The 19,428-nt window shown below is 33.1% G+C and overlaps 1 protein-coding gene and 1 pseudogene across 8 annotated transcripts in view; one reads left to right on the top strand and one right to left on the bottom strand.

The window, feature by feature from the left end:
- Positions 1-19,428, top strand: part of SOCS5 (suppressor of cytokine signaling 5) — a 49,602-nt gene that overhangs the window by 17,309 nt on the left and 12,865 nt on the right. For 2 of the 8 annotated variants that reach the window (XM_039887237.1, XM_039887238.1), the window contains one exon: positions 532-567. The exons of 5 other annotated variants lie outside the window; for them this stretch is intronic. The gene's annotated coding sequence lies outside the window, so the exon portion shown is untranslated. Of the gene's footprint in view, positions 1-531; positions 568-6,353; positions 6,371-13,879; positions 13,888-19,428 lie in introns of those variants that run through there. One more of the 8 variants, XM_039887242.1, reaches the window with a different exon arrangement.
- On the bottom strand, positions 7,627-8,206 carry LOC120621683 (AP-3 complex subunit sigma-1-like; annotated as a pseudogene).

Here is a 19,428-nt window from a genome sequence, read left to right as displayed (position 1 = left end):
TAAAGAATTAAAAAGTTCTAAAATAGTTTATGCTATGTCTTTTTTAAAGCTTTAAAAAATTAACATACAGTGAAATTGACTTTTGGGGGGAAGGATGTATAGCTCTATACATTTTAACTCATGTGTAGATCCAAGTAACCAGCACCACAATTGGAATTCAAAACTGTTTCATAATCCCCAAAACTCCCTTGTGCTATCCCTTTATATAATACTACTAATCCCTGGCTATCCCATCTTAACCCCTGACAACCACTGATGTCATATAAATGGAATCATACAGCATGTAACCTTTTTAGACTGGTTTCTTTCACTCAGCATAATGCTTTTGAAATTCATTCAAGCTGTTGCATGTGTCAATAGTTCATTCATTTTATTGCTCAGTAGTATTCCATTGATAAACAGCACTACAATTTATCTAATCACCTGTTGAAAGACATTTGGGTAATTTCCTGATTTGGACAATTATGAATAGAACTGTTATAAACATTTATGTCCAAGTTTTTCTGTGAACACAAGTTTTCATTTCTACAGGATAAATACCCAGGAGTGGAATTGCTGGGTCATATGGTAAGTGTATATTTAACTTTACAAGAAACTGCTAAACTTTTTCAGAATGGCTGTCCCATTTTGCATCCCTATTAGCAGTGTATGAGAGTTAGTTCTGCATCTTCACCAGCATTTGGCATTATCATTTTTAATAAAAAATTTAGCTGGTCAATATCATTATGCTTTTAATTTGGATTTCCATAATGACTAAAAATACTGAACATCTTTTCATGTAGTCAGTTGCCTTCTATCTATTCTCTTTGATGAACTCTTCATTCAGGTCTTTCATCTGTTTTTTAATTGGGGTCTGTATTTTGAGTTTTGAGAGTATTTTATGTACTCTGGATGTAATAAAGATATGGACAGAGTACTGCTAGGATGGTGTGTTGGAGCCAGGCCAGACCAGATAGTCTATTTGAAATCATCTGTGGTGGTACAAACACCACAGAAATCAGCAAAAGCTACATACAGTCGGTTCTGCTATAACATGTGCATTCCTAAAAATGACGAAGCTTAGGGAAAAATGGGATTGGGCACAATACTCAAAAATTTATTCAGTAACACATTTTTTAAAAAGGTAGAAACCTAACAAAAATAGTTGCACACTTTACATGTTAAAATGGTTAAGAAGAATAGAAATTTAATAAATATGGTATTTTGCCTTGAAAAAGACTCAGTTTGCCTGTGGAAGTGGGCCTGGGAGAGGTTGTCACTTGTGAGCTATTGTGAAGTAGAAAGAGGGTGCCTGAAATCTGAGGGAAAAAAATACCAGATGTGGATGGGTGTGGCTTCTGATGGGTGAACTGAGGTAGCTGAGAAATGTTTGAGGTATGTGTGTGCTGTGTATTCATAGTCAGGCTCAGTGCAGCTGGGTACAGTTTTCTGCATTCATCTAAAGTTTAATGGCACATAAGCAAATGGGATTCATGTTGTGCTCATGTTGTTCCCTAATGTAACAAGCATATTGAAACAAATTTGAGTTTTCAAAACAAATGTTAGAACAGAACTGACTGTATCAGGGCTTTTTTTCCCCACTTCTGAGAGCTAGTTTACCAATGCACCACTGAAGAAGGAGCATTTCTTCAGTAGGCCTGGAGGAGTCTTAGAGAACTTGACAGAGAAGATGGCAGTTGAACTGAGACTTGACGAATGAGTATAGTACTTGGCCAGGTATAGTATAAGTAGAGGGAGGGCATTCTAGGTAATAGGAACAGCAGTATTGTGAAAAAGCATACAGATATAAGCCTGGTGTGTTCAGGAAAGTCTTAAGTAGTTGAATGTTAGAAGGTTAGAACTTAGAAAGAATGAAGGAAGGAAAAGGAAACAATAAAATTTAATAGTTAGGGTCCAGATTCTTATTGGCCCTATATGCTACTTGAAAGAATTTATATTTTAATCTCTCACGGGGTAAAGAACACCAAAAATTTTTGAAAAAAGAATTATATTTTCTAACACATTTATGTTGCACTCCCTGGTGACACTGTGGAGGATAGATTAAAGGAAACCCAACTGGAGTCTGGGAATCTAGTGAGGTAATGTAATTAATACCTGGAGGAACTGGTGTGGATCTTTAATAGGCTTGACCCCTTTGAGAATATTATAAAGCTGTAGATACTATGTCCTAGCAACTATGTCCTTTCTGTATTCTTAGAAGTCACTTTTTCTATAATCCTTTTTTTTTTTTTTAAGTCTAAGGCCATGAGAATTGGTCTCCCTTATGGTGATGAGCTGGGTGAATTTATAACCAGCTTTCACAGTAGTTAGTTTCACTTTAGCTTCAGTCTTACAATGTTTAAAAATAGTATGATGAATCATCATTGGAGAAGTTTTATTATTTTAAAGTGCATTCATTGAGAAATAATTACATGGGTCAAAGGTCTCTTTGCCCACTGGATTCCTATTTTTGCCTAAATTATTTTGTAATACAGAATAACTATTGTAAGGGATGAGTAAATATCAAGTGAAATTCAGGGATTTAAAAAATATAACTACATTCTTTCAAGCAAGTTAGACACCAATTATTTGAATAACAAGTCTAAATTAAGAAAGCCATCTAGCCCACCTTTTAAAAAATTAAAATCTTTTCTTTCAGCGTTCTCCACAAGTGTTCTGATGCCTGTTACCAGAGTAGGGTACTGGTAAAGCTCATAATCTAGTTGAAGATACCAGAGACACTTTCTAAAACAAATTGAAAACAGGAATGTGAGGATAAAACATTTTAAAACCATGTCCTACATTTTTCTAGTTAATAAATTCCAGTATCCCACACAGGTTTTAGGGTCTTATCAGCGTGTAATAAATATTTGTTAAAAGGCTAAAACACACCACTTAAGTTTAGGAAGAGCTAGAGACAAAAATAATGGAAACAGTTTGTGAGACTTTTTTAAGAGTTTCTGGTCTTTAAAACTTTAGAAAGTATAATTAATGGATTATTAATTCACCGAGGCCATATACCCTCTCCATAATTTGTCTCTGATACTTCTATGAGGTAATAGTTGCTACCTCAGTTGCTGCCCTTTTTTTTTTGATGGGGCATGAGTGGTGGTTTTTAAATTACAAAACTATAAATGTACAAAAATAATACATGATTATTGCAGAAAAATAAAAATACCTGCTTGAGTAAAAATTAAAACTAATAACCTCATATTTATAACTTCTTTTATATGAAAAGGTATTTGATCATCAAATACTAAGTTCCTACTATAGACTAGAATGCTGTTCAGCTATTACTTACTAACCTGTGACAGCCAGTTCAAGGTACATCCATATCTTAGCATGTGTTGGAATTGGCTGAATATATTCCATTATATATATATAAAATGTACAATGTTTTATTTATCTTTGATTTGTCAGTAGATGCTGTGTAAGATTTTGTAAGATTTTATTTTCTTCAAGTATTTTCAATACAAATAGTGTCTTATTCTATTGTAATTTCACCACCACTACCACCAAATAGAAACCTTATAATTTCATACCATTTTATAAGAAAATTTAAGTTAAAGTGATAAAAATAATCATCTACATTAGGAACTTGTTTTTATAGTAAGTAATTCACCCTTTCTCCTAATCATAGTTTCTGAAGTATAAATTACTAAATTAAGTTATGAAAAACATTATTTTGGTGTCAAATTTGGAAAATAGTTACAAGAGTGGAATTAGAAGGAAATATAGTGGCTTTTCTCAAGAAAAGATTAGATTTTGTTTTAATGAAGAATTGCTTGATTATATGGTAAAGACAGGAGAGAGTACACCCTGTGAATCCCTATCCTTTTGATATGTGAAAATTTTACCGTGACTTTCTCATTGAAAGAAATTATTATAGCTGTAGCTTGGTGGTTTTGCTTTTATGAAATTTCTCTAGCATTTAAGAGAAAAGAGTTAAGAATGGGTAGAATAAGGAAAATTAGCTTCATTCCTATCACCTGATCTCTTTTGTTGTTAGATGTAAGTTTAATGACAATTATTATTGAATGTTTGTTTGCCAATAATATGACTAGTGCCTAGAAAATTTTGGGTTTTGTTCTCTATACCACTGGGTACATTGTCCAAATTAGCAATCAGATTCTTTTACTGAAATTCTCTGATCAAGTTTTCAAATAGTTACTTAAGTAGAATACATGCCCTGTGGTTTAAACAGAATCTCACAGAAGTTGCAGCTGACTATTTAGTCCATTTGGCAGAATGGTGAGTCATACTTCACTAGCCAATTCGCAGACCAGCTGTTGATTTATTTAGTTACTTGAGCCAAGACCAAGCACCAGAATAGAATAGAGCACCTTGGCTCTAACACCTTTTTATCTTTTCCTAAAAAAATCTAGATGTAAATTTCTATCCCTCCCCTTGGTGTACTGTTGTAGAGAGAAAAATTACATGCCTGAAACAATCTGAGAAGAAAAGAACAAATTGTGATATAGGTAGTAAATCTTTTTAGAGAAATTAGAACTTAATGTAGACATTAAAAATATAATTGAATGGTGAAGGACAAAGTGGTGGAGGTGTTTCAGAGTAAGGAGAATTAACTTTGGATAAAATGGGGCCTAATTATGGATAGCAGTGAGTGAAAATCAGACACAAGATGCCCTATGTGGCTGTTGAATATTCCTGAAAGGAAATGAGTCTGGTGGTATTATGAGTCTAGGAAGAGAGGAGAGATTAAGGTGTTGTAGAAATCTAGGAATGCGGCAATAGAAATCTGGACAAGGTTACTGGCAGTGAAAGTGCAAAGAGAAGGTAAATTTGAGAGCCATGCTGGAAAAAGAAACTGTTGAACTAGGTAATACTAAATATAATGGTGTTAAGTGGAAGAAGAGTAAAAATAAATTTCTAAGAAATTCCATAGAAATGCGGTACTCACATCCCAGTTTGGGGAGAAATGTTAAGTTAATTATAGGTATAGTAAATTTGAGGTGTGATGAGGAATAGCCAACTTGAGATTTTAGGCTATTAGTGGACTGAAAAGTGGGTGGAATGTGTGGACCAAAAGTGTGTTTCCCGTACACATCCAACTGTACTCAAGGTACAGTTGGTCCTAAAAATACCACATGATAACTGTAAAGCCAAGAACATAAGTTCTCATAGCTTCTAGATACAAATGAAAACTCTTTAAAATCAAATAAAATTTTTCCCCATTAGCTTTATTTCAACTGAAGGGACTAGGGTTAGTTAAATAGATGAAATTCAAAAATTACATCCAGGAAACTAAAGTTCTTCTTTCATACTATTAAATAAGAAAGTGAAATCCAAATTGCCTTACATAGCTAGTAAGATGCAGAACAGGGCAAGAACTTAGATTCTTTCATAAAGAATAACATCTTAGTATGAATAGATATCGTGGCAGAATAATGTCACATCAAGGAGAATTATGTTCTTAAATATTTTATTGAATTAAGTAACTATTTAACATATAGTTTAATTTCATAACATTTGAAGTAAATCTACCACTATGTAATCGAATGTTTCATGTTTTCTTTTAGTGAAACATTTAGCTGGATTTGCTGTACCAAATGTTTATGGCTTTCTCTCTTGGAATGGCTCTTTGTGTATATAGTAACCATATGGAGTAAAGTAGAAAAAAAACTTGGCAAAGGAGTATTTTTCCTGTAATTGAATTAGAAATTGTCTTAAGATATAATATGTTACAGTAATAAAGATAATATAATTAGAGAAATAATAGTCTAGTATAGAGATGGACTGTTATTTGGGTTTCACTGAAGACGCCTACAACAAATACTATTTTCTGCTCTTTGTTCTCTCTCATGTACATTTCATTTTTGCTTCTTAATTCCCCTTTTTATGAGAAAATCTAAGATGTATAGAACAGTGAATAAAATGTAAAGGTACGGTTCAGTGGGAAATTAAAAGGCATATTCAACCACCTAGATTAAGAAATAGAACGTTGCCAGTATACCACAAGCCTGCTATGTGCCCCTTTCCAGTCAAACCCCACCTGTCTCTATCCTATCCAATTCCCCAGAAGCAACCATATTCTTATTTTGGTAATAATACTTTTTCTTTCTCTCTAAAGTTTACCATTTATGTATGTATCCCTAAATGACATAGTTTACTTTTGCCTCTTTTGCACACATATATACAGACATATGTCTTTTGCGTTTGACTTATTTTTGTGCTATTCATCCATGTGATGTGTGTGTGTGATGTTTTCATTTCTCCAATCAATTCTATACACACTATTCCACCATATAAATACACCATAACGTGTATTCTGCTGTTTCAAAATATTGAAAAACTCAGCTATAACCATATTTTTCTTGGTGTTCATCGGCACCAGTATCTCAAGGTTTATAATTAGGAGTAGAATTGCTGGATAATAGGAAATTCATATCTTCCAATTCACTGGATAATACCAAACTGTTTCCTGAAGTGGTTAAACCAATGTATATTCACCCAACAGGATATGAGCATTCTTGTATTTCACATTCTCACCATCACTTGGTATTGACAAACTTAAAATATTTTGGTCAGGAGAATGGTGCCTCTTATAGTTTTATTAAGGAAAGTGAGCCTCTTTTTATATTTGGATTTCTTCTTGTGAAGTGCCTATTAAAGTCTTTTACCCATTTTTCTACTTGGTTATCTGTTCTTTTCTTACTGATTTTTAGAGTTCTTTATACTTTCTGGATATTAGTCTTTTAGTCTCTTAATTTTATGTGTTGAGAATTTTGTTTCCTATCCTGTGTTTTTGATGAATAGAGTAGTTCTTACTTTTAATGTAATATATAATTCTTTTCCCTTACAGGTCATGCTTTTTTTTTTTTTTTTTTAAATTCTGTAGAGATTTGCAGATCTTTTCTTAGATTTGTCCTAGGTACTTAATAGCATTGATGCTATTGCAAATGGTATATATTTTTTACATTTCATTTTCTGTTTGTTGCTGACTTATGAGGCCACAATAGATTATTTTACATAGCGATTTGTATCTACCCACCTTTCCAAATTCTTATTAATTCTAATCATTTTTTTGGTGGATCGTTTTGGATTTTTTTTTTGAAATATACAGTTATTTCATCCAGGAATAATGATAACTGTTTCTTTCTAATCTATAGAGATAAAGTTAGTCAGTGCCTTATTTTCTCCTCCTCCTCCCCCCAACCCCGGAGTTTATTTAAACTAAGAGAAAGGGTCATGATGTGTTCATGCAAAACATACTTGGTTCTTTAAATAACAGTTGTGACAAATAACAGAATTAAGGAATGCTGCACCTGTGATCCATATGAAACATCAACATTTTGGATTGTACATAATTTAAAGAAATGTCTCAAACACTTTTTGAAATACTGTTGTAACCAATACATAGAGGTATGCCTTATGTAATCATAGGAATGAAGTTTAGAAAAGAAAGAAAAAATCACACTGGAACTACTCAATTTTCTTCAAAATCACTGAGCAAGAAAAGCAAAACTGAACTGCCATACTGATTTTACACAACTTCTGTACAACGCTTTGACTTAAATCCAAGAGCAAAAGTTAAGACACTTCTCTATTTTTGGTACACAACTGCATAGTAAACTTAGAAGATGACTTTTCCCCTGGATTTTGCTTTGGAGTGGCTTTTTAAATTTTTTATTTAAAAAAGAGCAGATTTGGCACTTTTATACTGATGTTACCAAAGTTAATATTTCTTGGAATCCCAGGAAGATTCATATTCTTTACAGCTGATACAGCTCGGGCTGGAGCTCCCGCTAAGCCAGCTTCAGATTTCTCCAGTTAATTTTGTGCATCAGTCTGTGTAACAATCTCATTCATGTTGGTCTTCAATACCATTCCCTGGGGCCATTACCATTTCTGCAAGAATATTGTGAACCTTATCTACGTGGAAAATTAAATCTAGTACACAGACATTTTCAAAACAATTGTCTAATGTTTCCACAAATACTTGAATTAGATCTGAAATGCCAAGTTCACTTTCTGAAGAATCCACACAGAAGACAAAATATAACATTGCATAATGTCTGTGAATCAGTTTGTTATCAGAACCTCCAATTAATAATCCCCCTTCTAGGAAATTACATTTTCATTTCTCAAATACCAAGTAGAATGTCTCCCTAATGATTTGCTGTTACGTATCTTCACTGTAAGGCTGGTAGAACTTGGAGAGTCATGGTTTCCCATAGCTGTCGAAGGTAAGGACCACTTTAGTCATGGCTGAGCTGGGTGACCAGGTTGGCACTAGGGCATGGCAGGGTTGCCTTTTATTTCTTAACTTGCCTTATTCTGCTGACTAGGACCTCTATCACAATGTAGAATAGAATTGGTGATGATAAGCATTCTTGTCTCATTGCAATCTCAGCATTTTATCAAGGATGAAGTTAGCTGTCATTTTTTGGAAATGCTCTTTATCAAGTTAAGCAAAGTTTACTTTTAAATAAATAAACCTCTGCTAAAAATTTTCATCACAAATGGATGTTGAGTTTTATGAAATGCTTATCATATTTTTTGTTCTGTATCAGTATGTTAAAATCACACTAATTGATTTTCTAATATTAACGCAACCTTGTATTCCTAGGCTATATCTGACTTGATCATTTATATATACTGTTGGAGTCAGCTTGCTAACATTTTATTTTTGAAAGTTATATTTATATCCATTGGCCCTATATCCTTTCTTCTCATTGTGTCCTTGCTAAGCTTTGGTATTAGGTTTTATTAGCCTAATAAAATAAGTTAGGGAACGTTTCTCTCTCTAATCTCTGAAAAAGCTTGTGTAAGATTGGAATTTTTTGTTTTTCCTTAAATGATAGAAGTCACCAATAAAGCCATCTAGGCCTAGGATTTTCTCATTGGAAAGAATTTGACTACTGATACTTTTATTTCCTATGGACTCTTGTTTTCACTCATGATGTCTTCTGTATGCTATAGTTCACTGTGCCTTCTGCTTATTATCTTTAAAACTATGTGTGAGTATTCTTTGAAGCCAAGAATGAAGGTGTCTTCCTTCAGCGAGGGTTTATGTTTCCTTCTTTTTATTTTTAAAATTTTTTAATCACAGTTGACATTCATTGTTACTTTATATTAGTTTCAGGTATACAGCACAGTGATTAGACATTTATATAATTTATGAAGCGATCCCCCTGATTAGTCTAGTACCCACTGTATATATATTACTTGGCCATAAAAAAGAATGAAATCTTACCATTTACGACAACATGGATGAACCTGTAAGATATTATGCTAAGTGAAATAAGTCAGACAGAGAAAGACAAATACCATATAATCTCACTTACATGTGGAATCTAAAGAACAAAATATGTGAACAAATGAGACAGAAACAGACTCATACAGAGAACAAACTGATGGTTGCCAGATGGGAGGGGTGTTGGGGGGCTGGGTGAAAAAGTGAAGGGATGAAGAATTACAAATGGGTAGTTAGAAAACAATCATGGAAATATAAAGTACAGCATAAGGAATTTTATTTTTTTGATGTAATTGTAAGTGGGATTATTAATTTCTCTTTCTGATAGTTCATTATTGGTGTATTAAATTGCAGCTGATTTCTGAATATTAATTTTGTAGCCTGCTACTCTCCTGAATTCATTTAATCAGTTCTAATAGCCTTTTGGTGGAATCTTTAGGGTTCTCTATATATAGTAGCATGTCATCTGCAAATATTGACAGTTTAACTTCTTCCAGTTTGGATGCCTTTTATTTCTCCTCTCCTCTCCTCCCCTCCCCTCCCCTCTCCTCTCCTCTTTCTTTTTTTGGTCTGAAAGTGGTGAAAGTGAACATCCTTGTCTTGTTCCTGATCTTAAGGAAAACACTTTAAGCTTTTCACCATTGAGTATGATGTTAGCTGTGGGTTTATCATATATGGACTTTATTATGTAGAGATATGTTCCCTCTATTCTCACTTTGCTGAGAGTTTTCCATAAATGGATGATGAATTTTGTCAAACTCTTTTTCTGCATCTATTGATAGAGTCATAGGATTTTTATCCTTCATTTTTTTGTGTGGTATATCATATTATTTAATTTGTGGATATTGAACCAAATTTGCATCCTAGGAAAAATCCCACTTGATCATGGTATGATCTTTTTAACATATTGCTGAATTCAGTTTGCTAATATTTTGTTGAGGATTTTTACATCTGTGTTCATCAGGGATATCAGTCTATAATTTTCTTCTTTTGTAATGTGTTTGGTTTTGGAATCAAGGTAATGGTGACCTTGTAAAATGAGCTTGAGAGCCTTCCCTCCTCTTGAGTTTTTTGGAATAGTTTGAGGAAGATAGGTGTTAATTCTTCCTTGTTTGGTAAAATTCACCTGTGAAGCCGTTCGATCCGGGACTTTTGTTTTTGGGGGGACTTTTTGAATTCTAATTCTATGTCATTCGTAGTTATTAGTCTGTTCAGATTTTCTGTTTCTTCTTGACTCAGCCTTGGGAGATTATATGTTTCTAGGAATTTATCCATTTTCTACAGATTATCCAGTCCATTAACAAATAATTGTTCATGGTATTTTCTTATAATCCTTTGTATTTCTGTGGCGTTGGTTGTCATTTCTCCTCTTTCTGATTTTTTTCCTTGATGAATCTGGTTAAAGTTTGTCCATTTTGTTTATCTTATCAAAGAACCAGCTCTTGGTTTCATTGATCTTTGGACTGTTTCTTTAGCCTCCATTTATTTCTGTTCTGATCTTTTGTTATTTCCCTCCTTCTTTCTCACTGTGTGCTTTTTCTAGTTCTTTTAAGTGTAAGGTTAGATTGTTTATTTGAGATTTTTCTTGTTTCTTGTAGTAGGCCTGTATTGCTATGAATTTCCTTCTTAGGACTGCTTTTGCTATGTCCCATAGATTTGGGGTTGTTGTGTTTTCATTTTCATTTGTCTTCAAGGTATCTTTTGATTTCTTCCTTGATCTCGTTAACACATTTATTGTTAGTAGCATGTTATTTAGCCTCAATGTTTATGTGTTTTTCAGTTTTTTCTTGTAATTGATTTCTAGCTTCATACCATTGTGATTGAAGAAGATGCTTGATATGATTTCGTCTTCTTAAATTTCTTGAGACTTCTTTTGTGGCCTAACATGTGGTCTGTGCACCTGAAAATTTAGAATGTATATTCTGTTTTGGGGTGAAATGCTCTGAAAACATCAATGAAATCCATTTGGTCTCATGTGTCATTTAAGACCATTGTTTCCTTGCTGATTTTCTGTGTGGAAGATTTTATGCATTGATGTCAATGGGGTCTTAAAGTCTCTTACTGTGACTATACTGTCAACCTCTCCCTTTATGTTGGTCAATCTTCACTTTATATATTTAGGTGCTCCTGTGTTGGGTTCATAAATGTTTACAACAGCTATATCCTCTTGTTCAATGGATCTCTTTATCATTATGAAATGTCCTCATTTGTCTTTTAATAATAGTCTTTGTTTTAAAATCTATTTTGTTTGGTGTAAGTATTGCTACCCCAGCCATTTTTATTTGCATGGAGTATCTTTTCTATCCCTTTACTTTCAGTCCCAGTGTGTCTTTTGATTTGAAGTGGGTCTTTTGTAGACAGCATATGCATGGGTCTTACTTTCTTATTTATTCAGCTACCTTACATCTTTTGATTAGAGTATTTAATCCATTTATATTTAAAGTGATTATTCATACATATGTTTCATAGGGATTGCCATTTTATTATTCATACTTATGTTCTTTTTTTTCCCCTTCTTCATAAAGTGCCTTTAACATTTCTTGAAATACTGGTTTGGTGGTGATGAACACCTTCAGCTTTTTCTTGTCTGGGAAGCTTTTTATTTCTCCTTCAATTTTAAATAATAGCCTTGGTTGTAGGTCCTTGCTTTTCATCACTTTGAATATTTCATGCCAGTCCCTTCTGGCCTGCAAAGTTTCTGTTGAGAAATCAGCTGACAGTGTTATAGGAGCTCCCTTGTAGGTAAGTAACTGCCTTTCTCTTGATGCTTTTAAGATTCTGTGACAACACGTAATAATATAGAGATGTTTAATGCTTTAGTCCCTATTCCAGCAGTTCATAAATCACGTTCCCTGGAATTCTAGTATGCTACAAGATATTAAGAAGTATTCTACAAATACAGGTTTCAGTTAAAATACTCCTGCTGTTTGGTTCCCTAGGGCAACCATGGAACTGGACTAGGCTCTCAGTTCCAGTATTCTTGAGGCCTAGCTCCACTTGTTTTACTAATTTTGTTTTGGATTTTAGTGAGAATTCTTATTTCCCTTATCATTATATTCATATTTAAAACCAGTACTCCGCCCTAACCACACATACCTACATTTGCCAACCTGAGAAGATACTGATACATAAGGAAAGAGTTGAATTCATAAGAGATTGATATGTAAGAGTTGAATTCATATCAGAGTGCTACTTTTTTATTAACAAGTAGAAAATTTTTATAACAATGAAATACCCACTGCTCCTACCACTGCTTTTTCTCTTCTCTTTTTTATTCTATTTTGGAAATTAATCTTCTTAGCTCAGCTGCACTAGAATTGTTCATGTTATATGGCATCACATAATCTATTTCTATTGGTTATCCTATAAATAGTATTGCTATCCAAAAGAATGCACATTACTTATTACTGGTACTCTTTTGTAAAGGGTGTTTCCTACTTTCCAGTGCAGTGTTACTACTCATCCCCAATACCATTTGAGAAAATCAGGCTGGCTTTAGTGGAGATCTCTGTTTGTTATTCCTTTCTCCATTGATTGTGTTCGTCTGCCCTTCTAACCCCTCATTTCTTTGTGTGTCTTTTCCTTTCACACTGTTCCCCTACCTTTTCTTAAAAAGTTTTTTTTTTAATACTTTAATTCTTCTGCATTTTACACTTAATTTGAGGTATATAATATGAAATTAGACCTTTTCAAGATCTACTTCCTTTTAAAATAGCGTTTTTTTCCCCCCATTAGGAAATTAATAATTTGAATGTAATGTTTTGGAAAACAGGGGAAAAAAAGAAAAAAGAAAATTACAATAATCAAGAACCACCCAAGATAACCACAGTGTATTTCCTACCCATAATCTTTTTATTAAAATACACGTTTGTATGTGTATGTGTGTTGAAGTCAGTTTACAAATACTGTTTTATAACCATATTCATTTGGTATCATGAACATTTCCAGAAAATTAAATGCTTACAGAAACATGGTTTTTAATGTCTTTCTATTACTTCAGCATCTGAAAGTACTATAATTTATTTAACCAGTCCTCTATAAACTGAACAATGCAGTCATTGCCAGTTTTTTGCTGCTGTAACTTAATGCTATGATGAATAGCTCTTGTATATAAATCTTTGTGTCCTTATCTGACTATTTTTTTTTGTAATAAATTTCTAATTGTAAAGTCTTGAGTCAAAAGGTATATATCTTTTTAAAGCTTGGGTATGTAATATAAAATTTCCCTCTTGAAATGCCACATGGATTTATGTTCTTACATTAATATGTTAGTTTCCCAATACCCATGCTTAGATATTACCATTAAATTAAAATGTGAAAGAAAAAAAACTTTATCAAGTTAATAAGTGAAAAATCTTATATCACATTTTATTTCGATATCTTTTATAAATTCCAAGAATGACCTTTTTTCATATATTTATTGGCCAAGTATATATTGATTTTGTGACTTTTCTGGACATGTCTTTTGCTATTTTTCTATTGAGGTGTTGTATTTTATCTTTTTCTTACAAATATAGTAACACTTTGTCACATATTGAACTTGCTCTGTCCAGCTTATAATTTTGTTTATGGCATATTTTTTCACATGTAAAAGTTTAAAATTTTATGTCATTAAGTATTTTGATTTCCTTTGGTTTCTTCAGTATTTTGCTTAAATTGGCTTTCCCTTCTCTTCTTTGAGAGGTCATATGGTTTCTTATAATTTACTACTATTTTTATGATAGGTTTATCCAGTTTTACAGCCCATTGAAATTCTCACCCATTCCTCTATGGGAACATTCGACATTACTAGATTTTAGACTCAGAAGTACAGAGTTTTCAAGTTTCAGAAAACTTGACTGTTAACTTTTTTTATTTTAATTCCCATCTACTTCCAAAAAGAAGAAGGGGAAAAAAAAAAGATGATTGACCATAAACCCACACTTGAACATATATAAGGGAGTGGGAGGGGAATTTCCAGGTCTATCAGAAATTTATAAACTAAGGCTTTCCATTTGGATTTGCTGTTGGTAACAGCAGAAAATAAGTGAGTTATATGTTTTTCATTGTCTGCTTAAAGGAAGCATATCACTTTTTAAAGAGAGAAATCTTGGCAATAAAGTCAAAGAAAAATTTTTATGTAGGTCTTTATATGAGGAATGATGTCTTTGATACCATTTTTATAGAACATGGAATGATACAAGGCCTTTTATAAACTCAATAAAATCAGATTTTGGTTTATATATGTTTATGATTTCTAGTTAGAAATAGCAATTGTAGAATGGTTCATCCACCTTAGATCCAAGTGTTTAACCAGAAAGTTTGATATTATAAAAACTAGAGTCTATTGTTATTTGACAAGGTGGAGAATTATATAAGTGGGTTTCCAGAATTACCCACAAGCAATAACAGACTATATTTACCTGCAACACTTCAAACAATTGCAATGTATCTGTTTAAGTATCTTACTTCATTTCAGATCTGACAGAATGTCTAAGAATTTTTTGTTTTCGTGAAATACTGCTTTCTTCATTATCAGAGAATATTGAGAATTAAGTATACTTTAAACTGCTCAGTTCATCTTTGAAGCTATTTAAACTTACTTTATCTGTAAAAGAACCCTCATTTTTAAGCTGTATTCTTTGGAAGTAAGCTGTGGAGGAAGTATTTCTAGCGGGAGACAGGAAGGGGAAAGTTTGTGTTGACTGACAGAACATTATTGCTTTTACTAGTATTTTTTTAGCTTGCATTAAACTTGAAGCTTTTACATTGAACATTAAGTTAGCACCCGACTGAAACATGACTAGCTTTATAGTATAAGACTATCTAGATAACTCAGTGTGTTGGACATTGTGATTATACTTTAGCTTAATTGGACAGTAGTATGATTAGAAATCTGAGTTGTAACTGTTGTGCTACTGATAGAACTTTAACTTGAGTCTGTTTGTGGAATGCTATGAGTATAGCATTAAAAATATTCTAATATTAAAAAAGTCTGATATTAAAAAAAATCACAGATCTTTAAGGTTAGTCTATTCTGTTGGTCGTAGAGGAAGGACTACCTGGGCTGGCTAGAGACAGAGCGTTGCTTACCCTCTTTAATATCGCCTCACAAATTACTTTTGGTTGTTTATTTACATTTTTAACTATTTGAAATATTAATTTTTTTCTAAGAGTTTTTTGGTTTTGCCTTCAGAAGGATTGAAGAGTGACCAGAATTCTCCCTTTTTAGAGAAAAACTTTTTATACACATAAAACAATCATTCGTTCATCTTTTTTCTCCAGGTGACACAATTTCAGCTATGTTATTTTTATATTCCTACATTATAATAATGAGGACAGTAATTTGTTGCTTTTTTGTCCTAGGTTCTTAAAGTGTGGAGGAAGTAGCCAGACATAGTGTCTCTTGGCTTTTTCTAAGGTGCTTGAAATCTTGGGGTCAATATTATGGAAGATGTTCTAGAGGGGAGTGAGAGCGGAAGAAGATAGCCTACTGAGGCAGCTGTTAAAACAAATATGTATGTGCAGATGATGTTGAAGACTGAACTTGAGAGAGGAGCAGTGGAGATGGAGAGGAGGAGTGGACCTGATATGCCTGCAGAGCATCTGGGCTGTAGACCACATTCTTACAGTTCACACTCCCTAGGGGAAGTATAAAGGCAGTGGTAACTCTAGGATATCTAGCATATTTTGTCCCCTGCCATTTAAATCTCATTTTGGAGCATATAGAAGTTAGGACTTGTGCTGAAGGAATTATTTTAAAGAAATATCCTATTAGTCTCTTTCCTTGCCCTTTAAGGTCACATTCTTTGTTACATTTTTAAAAATTTCAGTTTCCTCGTGTTTGTTGTTAGTATATAGATATGATTTGATTTTTGTGTTGATCTTGTATCCTGTGACCCTATGAACTTAGTTTTTGTTCTAGGATTTTTTTAATTAAGATTCCTTAGAGCTTTCAAGGTGGACAATCATGTCATCTGAAAATGGAGAGTTTATTTCTTCCTTTTCAATTAATCTATATTTATTTCTTTTTCTTGCCTTATTGTGCTGACTGTCACTTCTCTTTTGACCCTAACCTTTTGCTATGGCCACCAGTGATAAGAAAACGTAGTAGTTAGACGGATTGATGTCCACCTGGAACATTTGCCTGGATTGGTGCTTTCCTTGTGCAAAGATTTTTAAATTACTGATTCTGAGTCTTTTAAGTGTTATGGGCTATTGATTTTTAATTTCTTCTTTAGTCAGTTTTGGAAATTTATATTTTGCTAAAATTCTATCCATTTCTTCTAAGTTTTTTAATTTATTGGCATAAAGTTCATAATGGTCTCATCCTTTAAATCTTTGTTTTATATCTGTTTGTTCCCTTTTTTAATATCTTGAAGTATATATTCATATAGTTTATAATCCCAGGCTATTATGCTTTCTAAGGTTTTTGGGTCTTGTTCTGGTAAGTGTACTTGTTCATAGCACTTCTGTCTAACTGCCCACCTCCTCGCCTTTTCTAATTTGCAGTTTCTAAGCTGCTATGCCCTTGGTGTCCAGAGAATAAAGTTTGCTTGGAGTAAATATGCATAGAGCAAGGGCTTTAAGTATTACCATCTGAGAACTTGAACTTTATTATAATGCCTTTTTTTTATGTAGTATCAGTAAATGTTGAAATGAATATATTTTATCACCTTTTCAACTTGTTTCTCAACTTTTGATTGATGAGGTTTTATTTCAGTTTTGTTAACAAACTCGAGGTTTTTCTAATTTTTCTAATTTCTAATTTTCCTAATTTTTTAAAAATAAAATTGTATGTTATATGGTAGTACATAACACAAGACAAGTGTACTATTTGGAGTTCCTAGTCTATAATTTTGGCCAAAATGCTTCTCTTGGCATTAGTTTTCTTAAACGGTTAAAAGGTATTCTTATTTGCCTTTTCTTCTCCCAATATCCCTCCCAGATATCCTTCTAAAGAATAAATTAATTTTGAGATGTTTAAACTTTCTTTTTTCTTATACTGGTAGAAAATCTAGATCAAAAACAAGGAAAGTTGTCCTGATTATGTTTCCTTCCTTCCTTCCCTCTCTCTTCCCTTCTTCCCTTCCCTCTCTCCCTTCCTTTCTTCCTTTTTACAAATCATCAGATTATTTGAAGACCCTCAGTTTTCTTTAGACCTAAAATTTGGCATATGAGATTAGTATCCTTTAGTTTGTAAAAGGATGATACATGTATTTAAGTATTTTTAGATAAAAAGTAAGAAAAATATATTGTAATAAACATAATTTTCTTTTAGTCTTTAGAGTCTTTGTATTAATTACAATACTAGACTGCTGGAGTTATAAAATGGTTATCCTTCCTAGAGAAGGAAATGGTCCAAATTACAACAGCTCACCTACCATTGATAACTGAATATTCTTTGTAAATTATTAGCAGGATCACAGTGAGCTCATTGTTAGGCAGTTCCCCAAATTAGAGATTCTTTTCTGGATTAAGGCTAGCCAGGGTAGTAGCTTGATCCACTAACTTCCTCAACTGAGAGTTGTGTTGTTTTGTTGTTATTTGTAGCTGCTTTTTGGTGTTGAGGGAGATTCGTGGGAGGGTTTGATGCCCTGTATTCTACAAAGCATGATCCATAGAGGCAGTGCCTACAGTACTAATCATATACAGTTGCAGTGCTTAGTAAAGTTGCTTGATTTGCCTAACTGAAGTAGCCTCCCTTGAGGTGGGAGATAAAGGCAGGTCTCACTCACCAGTAATCTCTCCCTAGACATAAAACAGCTTTGCTTTTTTCTACTAGCACCCTTTCCTGCCTTGAATTGGTTGTAAAACAGAAGCTACCATTTTTGAGCCACTATTATATACTCAGCTGTACTTACCTTAAGTCATGTTGTCCTCTTAAAAAACTCTTGTAAAAGGGATGATTTGTCCTGTTTTTAGATGGAATGGCTGAGACTTAGATTTCACACAGCTAATGAGTGCTTGAATTTGACTAGGGTTCTCTGAAGCCAAAGCACATGTTCTTTGTGTTCCAAGCCAGTCTGCCAGTAATTCCGGCCAGATAAGAAACGTTTCAGTGAATGGTATATTTGTTAATATATTACAAAAAATACTTGCTCCATAGAAAATGAAGCGTAACTTATTAGGATTTTATGCTTCTCTAGTGTGCAATATCTATATGGTAAAATTTAAATTGTGACAGTGTTTTATATACTGAAAAGGAATTTTGAAGCAGAAAAAAAAAAAAATGAAGCAAGGACTATGTTCCCAGGCCTTGCCCAGTACTATACAGATTAGCTATGCTTAGTTTAGGTTGCAGATGAGCCGTAGCTTCAAATGCTAAGGAACATTGAAATCCCCATAGTGTCTCCTAGGAAGGTTATTAATATAACCTTCAGTCTGGCAGATATTGTACATAGGATAATATTGACATTTGTAGCATGACCCAGAAGAAAGGAAAGAGAGAATTATTTTTTTCTTTAAATGCCAGTTTATTATTTTTTTCATACTATATATACATAATTTTTTAACATTTTATTTTTTTTATTTTCTCCCCCTCCCCTCCCTCCTCCAAGAGAAAATTATTTTTAAAAGAAAGAAAAACTAAAGCTTTATGCTAGATAATACTGATAACGTTTTTAAAACCGCCGTTGAGTGTCTCCTATAAGCCAAAAGCTTTATAGATACGGTTTTTAATCCCCATATCTAACCCATGAGCATAGGTATTGTTAATTTTACCAAGAGACCAATTTAGGTTTAGAAATGTGAAGGAATACATTCAAGTTTACAGTATTCTTAACTGATAAAGCTGGAATTCAACCTGCTCTCTTCCCACCACCCCCATTGACTGTCTCTTGCTTGTACCCTAAGCAAAGTGCAGGCAGTGTCTCTGCAAGTGATTTGGGTTTAAGAATGGTATTTTGACAGCCTGGAGCACCCTCATACATGACACTATGTGAGTAAAATTTAAGAAACATGCAAATTTTAGATGCTTGTTTTTTATTAGAACAAGAAACAGCCCTTAAATCGTCATTTTGGGGGGGATATTACATAAGACTGTGACTTAATTTGATTTTATGTTCTCTTTTTTCTTTTTAAAAATGGACTGCTATATTTTTCTTGATATGCAGAAATAAATATAAGAACTTCTTAAACTTCATCTCTTGAATTAGGCATGTAGTTTCAAACACATTCTCAGCTGACCATGTAATTAAAAGTAATAGTCTAGAAAAGGAGTAGAACTTAGTAATGCCATCCACTAGTTATAG

The sequence above is a fragment of the Pteropus medius genome, unplaced genomic scaffold (assembly GCF_902729225.1).
Source record: "Pteropus medius unplaced genomic scaffold, Ma_sr-lr_union100, whole genome shotgun sequence".
NCBI lineage: Eukaryota > Metazoa > Chordata > Mammalia > Chiroptera > Pteropodidae > Pteropus > Pteropus medius.
Note: the sequence above shows the minus strand (reverse complement) of the source record. Positions and strands in the feature narration are given on the sequence as shown.